This window comes from Neopelma chrysocephalum, unplaced genomic scaffold (assembly GCF_003984885.1).
Source record: "Neopelma chrysocephalum unplaced genomic scaffold, ASM398488v2 Primary Assembly neopelma1_147, whole genome shotgun sequence".
Classification (NCBI taxonomy): Eukaryota; Metazoa; Chordata; class Aves; order Passeriformes; family Pipridae; genus Neopelma; species Neopelma chrysocephalum.
In genome coordinates this window covers 6,200,395-6,213,550 of record NW_020897809.1, presented here as the reverse complement: position 1 = coordinate 6,213,550, position 13,156 = coordinate 6,200,395, and the positions used below count along the sequence as shown (strand labels likewise).

The following is a 13,156-nucleotide window of genomic DNA, read 5'->3' as shown; positions in this document are numbered from 1 at the left end:
CTACTCATACCCAGTTGGACCACTGGTCTGGTGGTACCTCTTCTAATTGAATGATGGTGGCTGTGACTTATTGTGAGACTGAATGGCCTGAAGCCACATCTCCTGAGTCAACAAACTCGGATCTCAAAATGACTTCTTGTTAAGTGGCAGTAACATAGAAATCATGCTGTGCCCAGAAAGGTTTGTGGTAATCTCTCCTCTCTTAATGTATGTATGATTTGCACCAGAGCCCTCTGAACAAATAAAGGAAAGCAAACCTGCAATCATTTTTACCTGTAGCTACTTATTAAATATAGTATATTGAATGTGAGTTCCTTAAATTGGCTCTGTTCTGCATGTTATTACCTAACTTGCCTCAAGCAAAAACTACTTGATAAATGGCTTTTTGGACATCTTGAGAGGTTTTTTATTGCTTGTGTCTCCTGGTTTTATGATATGACTGTATTTTTCATCCTTGGTGAATTACAGGAAGGATTTATTCCTCCTTAGGTTAGAGCATGGGAACTGATGGGTGCTAGAGTTTATAAGTGTCATTACTGGGGTTTTTTCCTCCTTCTTTTAAGGCAGGAGAGTAGTTCTGAGCCTTTTCAAAAGGCAGTAATAGGTGCTGCATTTTACTCAGATTGTGGGATAAGATTTTAAGGATACTGGGAGTACTTTTTGTATTTCTGTAGTGTCTTCAGCCTATTTGTCACTAGTTAATTCCCCACCCTCTTTAGAGAGATGAGTGAGATTACTTCTATTATACAAGTGGAGGAAAAAAGTCCTAATATTCTATGACAGCAAACAATCACGTAGCAATTGATCTACAGAGAAAGGCAAAGTTTCCTGATTCCCTGCTGAAGAGGGACTGTTTTTGCATTTAACTTGGGGCATGATGCAACTGCACTAATTCTGACCCTCTGCAAATTTCCTTTCTTCTTCCTATCACAAGATAAGAATTTCTGACTAGATAAAAAAAAAAATCTGTATCCTAGCTGTAATTTCAGTTTTGTCATCAAATGCTAGACTTTGCAAATAGGTCTGAGACCCTAATTAGTCAGCACAGTGCATATTTAAAGAATAATATTTAAAGTAACCGTAACCAGATGCATATATGGTTTTAGTTTTCTAGCATAAAAACGCTTGTAAGGGTTCACTGAGATATAGGTACCTTTAGGTAGGTGGTAAAAGGATGTGTAAACGGCCTTAATGCTGAAAATCAAGATAATATCTTGCTTAAAAATGTAATGTTCTTAGTAGGTTTTCTCTTTTGGACACAAGTTGGATGAAAGAGAAGAACAGGAGAATGGCATTTATGTTGCCATTTCCGCATTTTGGATGGAGGAAATGGTTCTTCCAGGGACAGGGAGAAGCCTCATAAGTAGTCTTTGCCACTATTGAGGATGTAAGCAGGAACTGTAATTGTGAACCAGCAGTTACATTAAGAAAATTGTATATAGACTTAGAGAATGGCATTTAGCTCTGTAGATTGAGTTTGTGGGAAGAAATGATACCTTTCACAGAGGTGTTCATTATCTAATCTTGGTTACACTCTCTAGATGCTTAACAGGAGACCTTGAAACAGAGGGCCCTTTATAGTTTGTTCTTTCAGTGAGAAGAATATGTACCAGAATGTTAGAATTTAATACCTCTCTAAAGTAGGCAGAATAATACAACTTAGTTTGCTTTGCTTTAGTCTGGGTCAAACTTGGGTACTCTTGTTTCTGGAAAGAAAAGGCAGTAAGCTAAATTAGCTTAAGCTAAGAGTATCAAGCAATGGGAAAGAAACACAGAATTTGGAAGAGCCTAAAACCCCATGTCTTTAAGAGTTGCAGAGATCTGTGTGTAGGGGGAGGGCTGTTGCTGTGATGCTGTTTAAGTCAACTGCAGTTCACATTCCTTTGTTAGATCAGTGTTGCTTTTTTAATGTGTCTGCATCCTGTTTGTGGGGTTTTGGTGTTTTTGCTTTATTTTTTAAATTTAACTGCTCAGGCTTTTCTCTCCCTTCCCCCTCATTCTTCATCCTTGCTTTCCTTCATACATTCTCTTACAGATTTATTTTGTGAAGATCTCTTTTTAATTTTTCTGAAGTTGTTTCTCCATGATTCCTTCGCAAATGTATCTGGGAGTGAGAGGGAAGGAAGGAAATGCCCAAGTTGAAAACTGCTTTGTACTGCCTCAGTCTGGCAGTCAGTCAGTCCTCTCATTTAAAACCAGTCTTAACCTCTGGAATTGAGTTGCTGGTTTGGGTAGTTAACCTGATGATAGCTGACACCTGATTTTAGAAACAAACCTCTACATAGCAATAAAAATCAAGTAGATATATCAGAGATTTGTGTCCTGACTACTGAAGGTAATTACAGACATGTTGTAGGGTGTTGCATGATCCCACTGGTGTCAACAGCCTCCAGCACCGGGCCCATTCACATGAGCAAGTGTCGGGCTCCCCAAGTGTTGTTCCAGACTCACTTGGAAATGACTTGTGTTTGCCTGTAGATCACAGCCTGGGAACATTGTCTTACGTCGTCTGTGGGCTGAAACTTGGCAGAGCACGACTGGGAATGGCAGAACGTGGATCTGTTTCTTATTCTGGCACTGCTTGTGTGCAGCAATAAGTCAGATATTTCTCTCTGCTCTGTGAAATGGGGATAATTACGATCCATTCTGGAAAAAACAAAATAACGTAATCTCTGATTTAGATTTATTCCAGGCTTGGAGCATTAATATTTCTTGAAAAGGCTTAATTATTTTTCTTTAGAGTACAAAAAAGCACATCTAGAGTACAGTATGCAATTGGAAGTTCTTTAGTTGCTGAAAGATGTCAGTAGTTTGGAAGAAATTCAGGGAAGAGCAGCAAGAATGCTGGAGACTGAAGGGATTGATTTATGAGGGAAAGAAGATGAAAAGAAATGCTTGAAGCTTGGCTAAATGATGTCTAAGTGGGAGATATGATTATCTGCAAGTATTTGAAGAACATAACGGAGAAGAATCCCTTAGGGTGGTCCAAGGAGGTGGAAGCAAAGCTAATAGCATGAAATAAAGCAAAGTGTAGCTTGACTATTGAGAGATGTTATTGAGCAGAGATTTCTTACTCTGCCAAATCATCTTTGCACAGGAAGATGATGTGTTCCATGTTGAGAACAGTCGTGTGCAGTTTGCCTGGATGTTTGCTAAGTGCTGGTGTCAGGGTAAAACAGACAGGCAGCAACGTGGTGAGTGGAAGAACCATGTACTTTCATCTCACTTCTAGTTTTGTGTCCAGGCATGCTTTTATTGCTTGAAGGCCAAGGTATAACCTACTTTCTAGAATGTTTACAGCAGCATCTAGTTTTCTGTGGGTTATTTTTAAGTATTTGCTGGCAGACCTGCTATTCTGTAGGACTTGGTTGTGGAGCTGTTTGTGCTTTAACTGAGGACAGATTTTCAAGGCCTGTTAATTGACACGATGATGCTTCTTTTCCAGACTTGTTGATCAAATGCATAAGAAGGAGGACATAATCTCTAAATCACAAGAGTTTTACCTAATTTAACAAGCTGCTTAAAAAACAAACAGGATTTGAAAGGCAATTTAAAATACACTGCTTTTACAATTATGCTGGTGTGTGTGTGGATGAGGGAGGGAGCTACTGATGGAGTGCTCTTGGCCGAGGCGGGTGATGCGTGGCAGCTGCTTTAGTTGTAAATGGAACACTGCATAAGGTAAGTGAGTGAAAAGTATTGCTCAAGAACAAGTTTGGAGAGGCAGGAACTGTATGTTTAAGTGTCTTATTCTAAAGAAGATAAAAGCTAACAGTGACAGGATTTGGAAAATGCTTATCTCAACATACCTCGCACCAAGGAATGTCATGCCAGTTGATGAGAAACTCGGAGGAAAGTTCAGTGAATCACTTGAATAACTTAGTGCTCATAGTAGATTTTGTGTAACTGTCTCTCACCCAAGAATTGACCCTGTAAAACTCTGCTTGGTTTGTAAAATCATGATCTGTTGAGGTGTGTCATGACATCTTTTGAAAGATTGACTCTAGATGTGCCCATTTCATTGGTTTGGGCACGTTGCATTTGTCTTGTGCTTGATTATTATAAAATGTAGCGACTTTTTAAATCTGATTGGAGCATATGTGATATGTCAGGCACAGTTCACTTTCCTGTGTCTTTACTGTCTAGTGAAGTGTTCATCCTTTCTGAGGCACTGCAGTGTGTTTGACTGCAATTCTGCTCTTCTCTTTTTGACTAAAAATTGTTATACATGACTAGAGTTAAAAGCTACCTTATTTCTTAATGCGAAAGAAGCAGTGCATATCTAACACTTGTAAGAGCTGAACACATTTCTCAATTGAGCAAATTTAAATATAATAAAGGACATACTTTTCATAAGAAGAGATACAAATGAGAATACTGGAAGACAAGCTTTTTGGCTTTGCTATTCTTTTTACCCATACAGGATAACAGTAGTTTTAAGTTTCTTAGAACAGGTGAAGATGAACTTGTTTGTGACCTTGTCTTTTGTTGCCTGTAGCTTTTTACCTTGCATTTATGTGTGTTTCTTGTATATGAGAGGACCAGTCTGTCTCACTGTTTCCCCTGCTTGTCATGGTAGAGGGATTGAATGTGCCTTAAAAGCCTGTTCTGAAGTAATAGCATGGATGTGCTCCCTAACTCAGGACACAGTGTGCTGGTATAAGATGACATAAAGTGGTGAGAATTAAGCAATGTGCCTTATTCTTGACAATCCCTCATATTCTTAAGTGTGAAATTAAGGCTGGAAATGCTAAATGTGTGGTTTTTTTCTTGGGGTATTGTGTAAATGGTGCATCCTTGGCATTTTTATGTTTTGCCACTTTTCATTGGATGAGATCCCACACTGGCTTGCAAATTAGTTAATGACATAGTGGGAAAGCCTTGATGTAAGAGATGTACGTGAACGGCACTGCTCAGCATGATTTCAGTTCCAGGTAAAAATTGAGGGTTTAAAAGTAGGATTCAAATTTTTTTAAGTGTTTTTCAGCACTTCACTTAAGCAGGTCAACTAGAGGTTAAATAGCACGAGGGAGATGAAAGTTATGCAAAGATAGAAAAATGCAACAGTAAAATAATTTGTATCACATTGGCTTCTCTAACTTTCCCCTTAAGAACTATCTTAATTGATTTTTTATATATTTGATTTTTTTGTTATTATTCAAGGCATGTCTCACTTTGTTCAGGTAGGTCTCAACACACCAACGTAGCTGGCATTTGTGGAATATTACTTTTAGGGGTTTGAGTTTTTTTTAACAACTGTAGGAGACAAGCTTCAAATGGTTGACTGTAGATAAATGTCATATTCCCAACTTTGTAATTTGGAGGACACTCCTTACTGACATCAGCAGGAATGGGGCAGTCTAAACCTTTTCATTGCAGTGAGAATAATTAAACATCCTGTCACTAAGCAGCATATTTTTTGTGGGAGATCTTGACATTTGGAATTCTTTGCTTGTGTTGCATTAGAATAGGATAATCTTCTCTTAGGCCAAATGGAATTTAGGCACATTTAATGTCCTTGTTTTCCCAGCCTGGCTCCTGTTTTAATAAAGGAAAGTAAAAAATTGTTGGCTGCAAGGGTCTGGTGGGTTGCCATCCCTGTCAGTATCAGGTGAGACTGAGCAGGATTTCAGTCAAGAGGAAAAACAAAAGCCCAAGGGCGAAGAAATCTGTGTAGCTGTGTTTTATTTAAAAGCTGGAGATTAGCTCTGCTTGTTCTTTCACAGTCTCTTTCCCCCAACCCTCTAAAACAAACAAAACCGAAAATCCTTAAGGGGTACTTCAAGCATAAATCTCCTTCTCTCCTTTTTGTGAAAGTTGGCTGGTGTTGTATGGACAGAGGCTGGAAGAGGATTGTTGCCAGGGAGGCATCACTTCCTTTTATGATCCCCTCTTGAGCAGATTAAACTGTAGTGATGTAGAAGTCCGGGTGACCACATAGGAACTAGGAATTTGTACTGCATTTACACAAAAAGGTTGGCCTGAAGGAATCAATCCCTACCTTTTAAGTGGTGGCATCCTGTAAGCCCATATTGACCTTTGGAGCTGAATATGCAGATTTGTTGACCTTAGAGTGTTCTTGTCAAGATTTGTGCATATTCCTTCTGAATGAAAACAGAAGTCAAGGAAGTGTTAACTTACTATCTGGCTGTCTGCCTCATTCACACTAGTGTTGGGAGATCCTGGTCCTGACTGTAATGACAGAATTGCAGGATGAAGTCTGTAAACTCAGAGCTTTGCAGGGGTGATGTGTTCATTGCAAGATCGGTTTCAGAGGCAGATGGTCATTGCAAGCTACAGCAGATGCTGTGCTCAAGGGAGGCTAAGACTGTTCTTTGGAGCTGAAGTTTCCATTGGAGTGTCTGTCCAACAAGTTGTTCTTTTGGGATCAAGCAGACGTGGATTAGGGATATATCAGGTATCAGGTGATGTAGCAACATTTGAGTGCTTCTGTGGGAAAAAGTAAGGTCCAGCTCCTGTGTAAGCCTTGTGTTGGGTACAGTGTAGGCTACCACAGTGATCTTCTGCTTAATTGAAAAGAGTTAAATGGAGCCTTTTATTTTACTCCCGCACACCTTTTTTATTCTTGTGCAAGAGGAGCTTCACAAAAGTGTCATTAATGCAATGGAGGGACTATTGGTGGTTCTACACCATACAATGTAATCAGTGTTTCATTCCTACTCATCACATTACACCAGTGACCATCACACACCCTTTGAAGGCAGGGCTACGGGTGGCCTTCAGGAAGAAGTCCTGTTGCTTTCTCACCAATCCTTTGATGGTGGTGAAGAACAATGTGTACTGACCCCTTTTTGCTACCCTGAGTAGCAAAGCACCTCACACTTGCACAAGTGTGAGCTGAGCCTCAAAGCAAACTGAGCTTTCACTCTGGGCTTTGCTGGCTATTGTGTTCCTGTTCAGTTTGTTATTTCTATTCTACTCTGTAGAGCATGTTTTTCTGAACTTTTTGTTTGCATGTGGAAAGCAGTAAGGATGTAGATGCTGCCTCAATCTATAAAGAAAATTACTTTGAAAAGACAAGAGTATTATGGTGGTGAAGTTAAGCATTTAAAACTTTAGAATATAGAAAAGAATATCTTAAATATCTCTCCATTGTAAAATGTGTTCTGATACCAGTTCCAGTTAAGTGATTGCATATTCCCCACGCTGGCACAGACAGAAACTTTGATGGCTTTGGGTAATGCTTTGTAATTGACCTGTTGTCCTGTACTGAGTTCTTTTTTCTCCTCGCTGCGTAATTAATTCCTTTTTTTTTTTTTGCACTCCACTAGAGTCCTGCTGTAAATATGAAATCAATTATTTGTGCTATTTATGGAAAAAAAATCCTATTAAGAAAATAAACAGAATTCCAGCAGATGGGTTTTGTTTGACCATAGAGTATCTTTACTTCTTTAGAATCTTTCCACTTGGGAAAAAAATAAAACAAAACAAACAACCCACAACCTGTCAATCACTTACATATGTTCTGTTTTCTTAATATTAGCTTCCAGTCTCCATCGAACCTCCTTTCACTTTGACTAAGTTTCTGCTAATGCTCTTACCTCTGTCCCATTTACTTCTGCTGTTTATTCCACTTTGCTACTGCTGCTGTCCCCCCTGCCCATCTTTCTTGGTCTCTGAAGTTGTGTGACAACTCTTTTTGCCCTTAAATATTTGTACCCACTTTTTCAGGCTGCTGTAGGGGTGCGCAAGGTAGAGGGGATTTTTCTGACCTGTGGATGTTCTAGTGTTGTTGTATTGTGAGCTCTTGAAAGAAGAAGGGCTGAAGGGAAAATCCAGTCTAGCTCTGTGCTTGAGATTGCCCTCTGCAGATGGAGGCTGTTGGGAATTGAGCTGCCAAAATAGTCTGCTCCAAGTGCATTCTAATTAAGTTTCCTTTTTTGCTTCCAAGAACAGCAATTGCTCTACCAGTTATCCTAAAGTTAAATTTCAAATCCCTGCTGCAAAATAGAAAGATGCTATAATAGAATTTGTTTATCTTAATTTGAGGATAAAATGTGGATCTGATAGTGTGGGGAGAGCTTGGGGGATGACTGTGGGTTTTTACAAGTATTTTGAAACTGAACAGTTGTTGTTTCAGTTGGCAGTGACATTGGTAGTCAGCTGTCCAAAGTACTCATGATAGTAAGCCCCCAAAGAATGATTTTCCTTTCATTAAAAAAAAAAGAAGTTTGCAAAGATTGTTTCTTTCCTTAGATAAACTCAGGTCATATATATATAAGATTCTTCTAAGCCACAAGAGCTAGATACATAAATTAAACAAACTGAGATTTGCACTCGGTTGCATGTGTTTAGGATCTGGGATTTCAAAAGAGGTGCACTTATCTAGAGATTTGTGGTAAAACTGAGAGCTGGAAGTGCTGCTGTGTATAATAACCTTGCTTCTGTGTAGAGTCTCTTGTGGTCATAAGTCTTTCCAGTTAATCCAAGCTTTGTTATTTTGGGGGGATGTAGTTATTGTGGGAAGTTGCATTCCCTGGGAGAAAAGAAGCATCTTGCATATTTAGGGCTGTTACTTTGCTGAGTTTTGAATAATTACAATGGCAGCTGTAAGCTCTTGGACCCTATTGCACAGTCCAGCTCACTGGCAGGACATGTCTGCAGTGGATGTGGCCAAGAGCTGCTGTGTTCTGTGCTTGTATTTGCCATCACGTCACCACTAACTTACTTGGTGACCATTTCCAAATTATCTAATGCCTCCTGGCTCCATGCTCCTGTTATGTAAACTGCCCTGTCAGGCTATCGTGAGGCAAAACTCACATGCTTAGGAAATCCTTTGTTCGGTGGGGTTCCTTTACTGAAGGTTACCTTTTGTAAGGAAAAAGGGAAAAACAAACAAAAAAACACAAGTTGGTGGGCGGCAAAATTAAATATTCAAAATGAGGAAACGAGCAAGTTTATTTCCCCTGTTAAAGCAATCCTACTGTTTTGCATACTTGATGGTTGTAAAGTTCCATAAACTCAAAATTGCAGAGTAGAACTGTATTCAAGTTTCAAAATTTCTGCTGCATTGTCATTTTATAAGTGGAGGTGCATTGCTACAATCACTACAAACCAAATATCCTGTTCCTTAGAGAGCAAGTTCTGCATTTAATTTTGATTTCACTAGGTTTGTGCTCCTGAAATTGCAAACAATTTGGATTAGAAGAACGTGGCTTGGAACAACACCATCACTCTTACTTCCATGAAATCCTACAGAAATTTAGTGTACCACACATCCTGCACACAAGGATGCATGTGCTACCTTTTGTTTGGGTTTTTTGTTGTTCTTTTTAGGTGTTTCATTTTCCACATTCAATACACTCTTGCAGTAATTTCAAGTGTGAAAACATTTTTCTCTTGAGAAAAATATAGCTAACAGTGTTTTTTATTATGTGTCTGTAGAGTTTGGCTGAGCAACTGTAGAACATCAAAAAGATAGTAATTCAGTAATATCTCCTAGAACAAATGGGAATATCTTTTTTTTTAAATTTAATTCTATTATATTTGCCTCTGCAGGTTTGAGATGCTTCAGTGTGTCCCTTGAAAAAAGTACTAAAGGGACAAAGTAGTTTGTTCTGAAGAGTAACAAAATATAGATATCATAAAAATTTCTGTTGTTTTACTGCTTCTCAGTTGAGCATTGTCCTTCTGAGAAGAAAAGGTCATTTTTCTTGCTAAGGACTTGGTTGATGTCAGTACAGCTAAATGGTGAGGGGTTCAGAGGATCCTTGTGGATTCAGGTGTGGGACTGAACTGCCCAAACATGGTACTTTTTGAACTGATGGTTAAATTCTCCAAAAAAACCATGCAAGGGACTTACTTGATTTATAATTGCTTCTTTAGATGTTTACGGTGGAATTTTACTTTGAAGGGCTACTTTTTTTGGTGAGAGATGACTGAAATACTCTGTGCACGGGTGGAGCAAGGATTTCAGGGTGACCTGTTCAGGATGAACTTGCTCTGTCCTACTTGTAGTGGGCAGCTTTCTCTAAGAGTTCTCTTGTTCATGTAGAGCAGGGAGGTGGAAGCCATGTAGTCTAGATCATGCTCCCAGGTCAGTAGTTTATTTATGCAATACCAAAGAAGAAATTATTTTCTCATCTTTATTTCTGCTTTCTTGCGTGCAAAACGGGATGCTACTGGTTTTGGATGTTACAGTTCTCACTCATGGTTTTGCAGTATTTGGGTGGAAAATACTTAGGTTTTAAGCCTTTAATATAATTTTGATCTTATTAAAAATCTCTACAGTGGTTGCTCACACGTTCAGATTGCCCTCTTGCAATGAAATTTCTCTCCCTTTCTGTAAACTGTTTGTACTCGTTTACTTGATTTTGATCGTTCATCCCCTGGGCCTTTCACCTTCCCTTTCCACCAGTGTTTGTTCTGATAGCTTTTTGAAGTCTGAGTAAAAACATACACCATGGGGGCTTCCTGGAGGCATAGAGCTTTGTGGTTTGCAAATTGTAGGCTATTTGAAGTATTGACTCTCAACAGTGGCCAGTGCTTAGTGGATGAGAACTGTCGTGTGACAAGGACGTTAACCTTGAGAGGCTGATCCATGTTTTGAGTTTGGGGACAAAAAAAATAGTTGTTCTTAATAGTGGGCATTGATTTCAAGGAAGTTTGTGTAAAGAAGCCTTTGGTTTGTGTTTTCACAAAGGGATTTGAGTGTTTAATAAAGAATAGGAAATAACTGGAGCTTCAATAGACCTGTTTTGATAGGGGGGGCTCTGCTGTAACATGATTTTGTATAACATTATACATAAGCAACAAAAGCATTTCCTGCCTGTAGCTACAGTATTACTACATTTAAAAAAAGAGTTGCAGAACATATTTTTAAAGGTACTTAATACCTAGAATAAAAGTTATAGGTAAAGTAGAGAAGACCATTGTCCTGCTTAGAGAAGTCTTTCCTGTAGTACCTGAGGTTGTAACTTTAGTCACAGGAATTGCATATTGCACACTTTTGTGCTATGTGTTTCATAATATTTTTTTAAAATATCTGAGCCCTCAATTCCCCCATCCCTCAGTTATTATAGATTAGAAAATGAAGACAATTTGGTAATTTGGAGAACCTGTTCTTTCCTGTTACAACTGATGAGTTACCCAGTTAAATTTTTCTTATGTTTTACCCCATCTCTCTCTATTCTCCCCTCCCTTCTCAATTCCCTCTCTTTATTTGGCCATTTGCCTTTTCTTACTCCTGCAGCCCCTTCCTCTGCCAACTGTCCTTGCCCATGCAACCCTGAGCAGCTTTAGATGCTTTTTAGATTTTTTTTATAAGGTAAATATATTAACTACAGAAACCTAACCTGAGAAAATGGACCTGTGCATCCCTTCGATTACTTTGTTGCTTCACCCTCAAATGTGTCATTGTATGTAAATGAAGAGCATTGTGTGGTGCAGCCTTTTGCTGTGCACCTGAGGATTTTAATCCAGTACATGAGTTTGCTGCCAGGTATGTATTTGCTCCTGAATATATTTGTTTACCTTCTCAGTTTTCCATCTGTGAAAGAAAACATCCTCTCTCCCTAGTCTGACCAGTTGATATATGGTGTGTTAGGCAAGGGACTGTTTGCCTGCATCTTCCTAAAGTATCGACTCATCAGGATTGGTATTAAAATATGAATACAGCATGAAGAATATGCATTTATTTTCTTTATGATTGCAATGAATTATCTTTTCAAGCCAGCACAATGGTGACATGGGCTGTGCCAAGCAGTGTGTGCCAGGTAACACTACAGGCATGAGAGAAAGAAGACGTTTTCGAGGACTGAAAACGTGCTAAAGAATGCAAGTTCCTGCTGACATGAGAGCAGGCTCTATATCATGGACTGGGAATTTTCTTTTCACGGCTCATTACAATCCACTGTTCTCACAAGTACCTCCTCAGAAGATGTACTAAGATTATAGTCCCTCTGGAGTTGATGTGGAAATTGATGCCTGCTTCCCCAGTCCCTGACTTTTTCCCCTAGTTTTTCTTTGTGTTTCTCTTGTTATTATCTTAAGTAAGTAGTTTGAGGACATAATGTAATTGGATTTAGTTGTGAGTTTTATTTTTCTGTCTTGAAATTGTGCACATTCAGAGCAAGATTGACTTATTAAGTAAATTATCAGCGATTTTTTTGTTTTTTGCTTGAAGTGAAATTTAAGCTGCGGTTTATTGACCCAGGCTCTGTGTTGAGCTTCTCTTCCTTTTAAGAGAAATTGAGTATTTTTAAGAACATTTTTCCATTGACTACGCCATATGAAGGTCAAATAGAAATACAAGTTTTTAAGAAAATACTAAAATATGTGTAACTTCTAATATTTGGCAATTTAGTCCTATGAAAAAATCAAATTAATTTCTCACATCTGAGAAAATATAATAACTTGACTATATCTGTCCAGTTGGTCATTGTGAAATTCACTAGTATTTACTCTTAAATATATGATTATGTTTCAGAGTAAATGCATGCTGAAGCAAAAACAGGAGTGATTCTCTTTTAGAACTTATTTCTTATAAGCATAGGAAAAAATTAGTTTTATTTGACATTTGGAAAAAATTATAGGTAGATTAACAACAGATTTTAAATGTCTTTTTTTCTGTAAGATTTTGAGCTCTATAAATACTGATACTTGTAAGAAGACTGTGCTATACAGTTTTGCAAATGAGTTTGGTTGAATAACCTTATTTTCTCTAATCTTTGTAAAGAAAGGATGGATTTGTAATATACGCAAATGATTGCTTTTTGGGAGGTTAAGAAGTGAGAGAAATCTTGTAAACATGGGGAGGGGAAGGATGTGTGTTATTCAGACTCTGAAGTTTCCTGGTTTTGCTTGCTGATGGTTGGGAATTTTCTGTTAAAGACCTGCTGATTTAAAGCTTTTACTCTTATATTAGATATTCGGTTTTGATGTCAGGACACACATACACGTGGATTACACATATAACAAGTAGAAGCATGTTATGGGTTCACTGGTACTTTCATTGAACCAGGTAGTTAGAATTGGTCTGGGGAGGAAAAGGGGGAAAAGACCAGCTGTAAGCAAATTGATGGAGGGTATTTCAGTCCACCCCTGCCGATTATTTCTAATTGAAGCTGTCTGAGCCAGTCTTAATACAATTTAGTTATCGCCAGCCAGAAGGATTTTATTTATGGAACAGGGCCTG

The 13,156-nt window shown here is 38.5% G+C and overlaps 1 protein-coding gene across 1 annotated transcript in view; it reads left to right on the top strand.

Moving 5' to 3' along the window:
- The window catches only part of EEFSEC (eukaryotic elongation factor, selenocysteine-tRNA specific), a 119,991-nt gene that overhangs the window by 78,981 nt on the left and 27,854 nt on the right, over window positions 1-13,156 (top strand). The gene's annotated exons all lie outside the window — the stretch shown is intronic.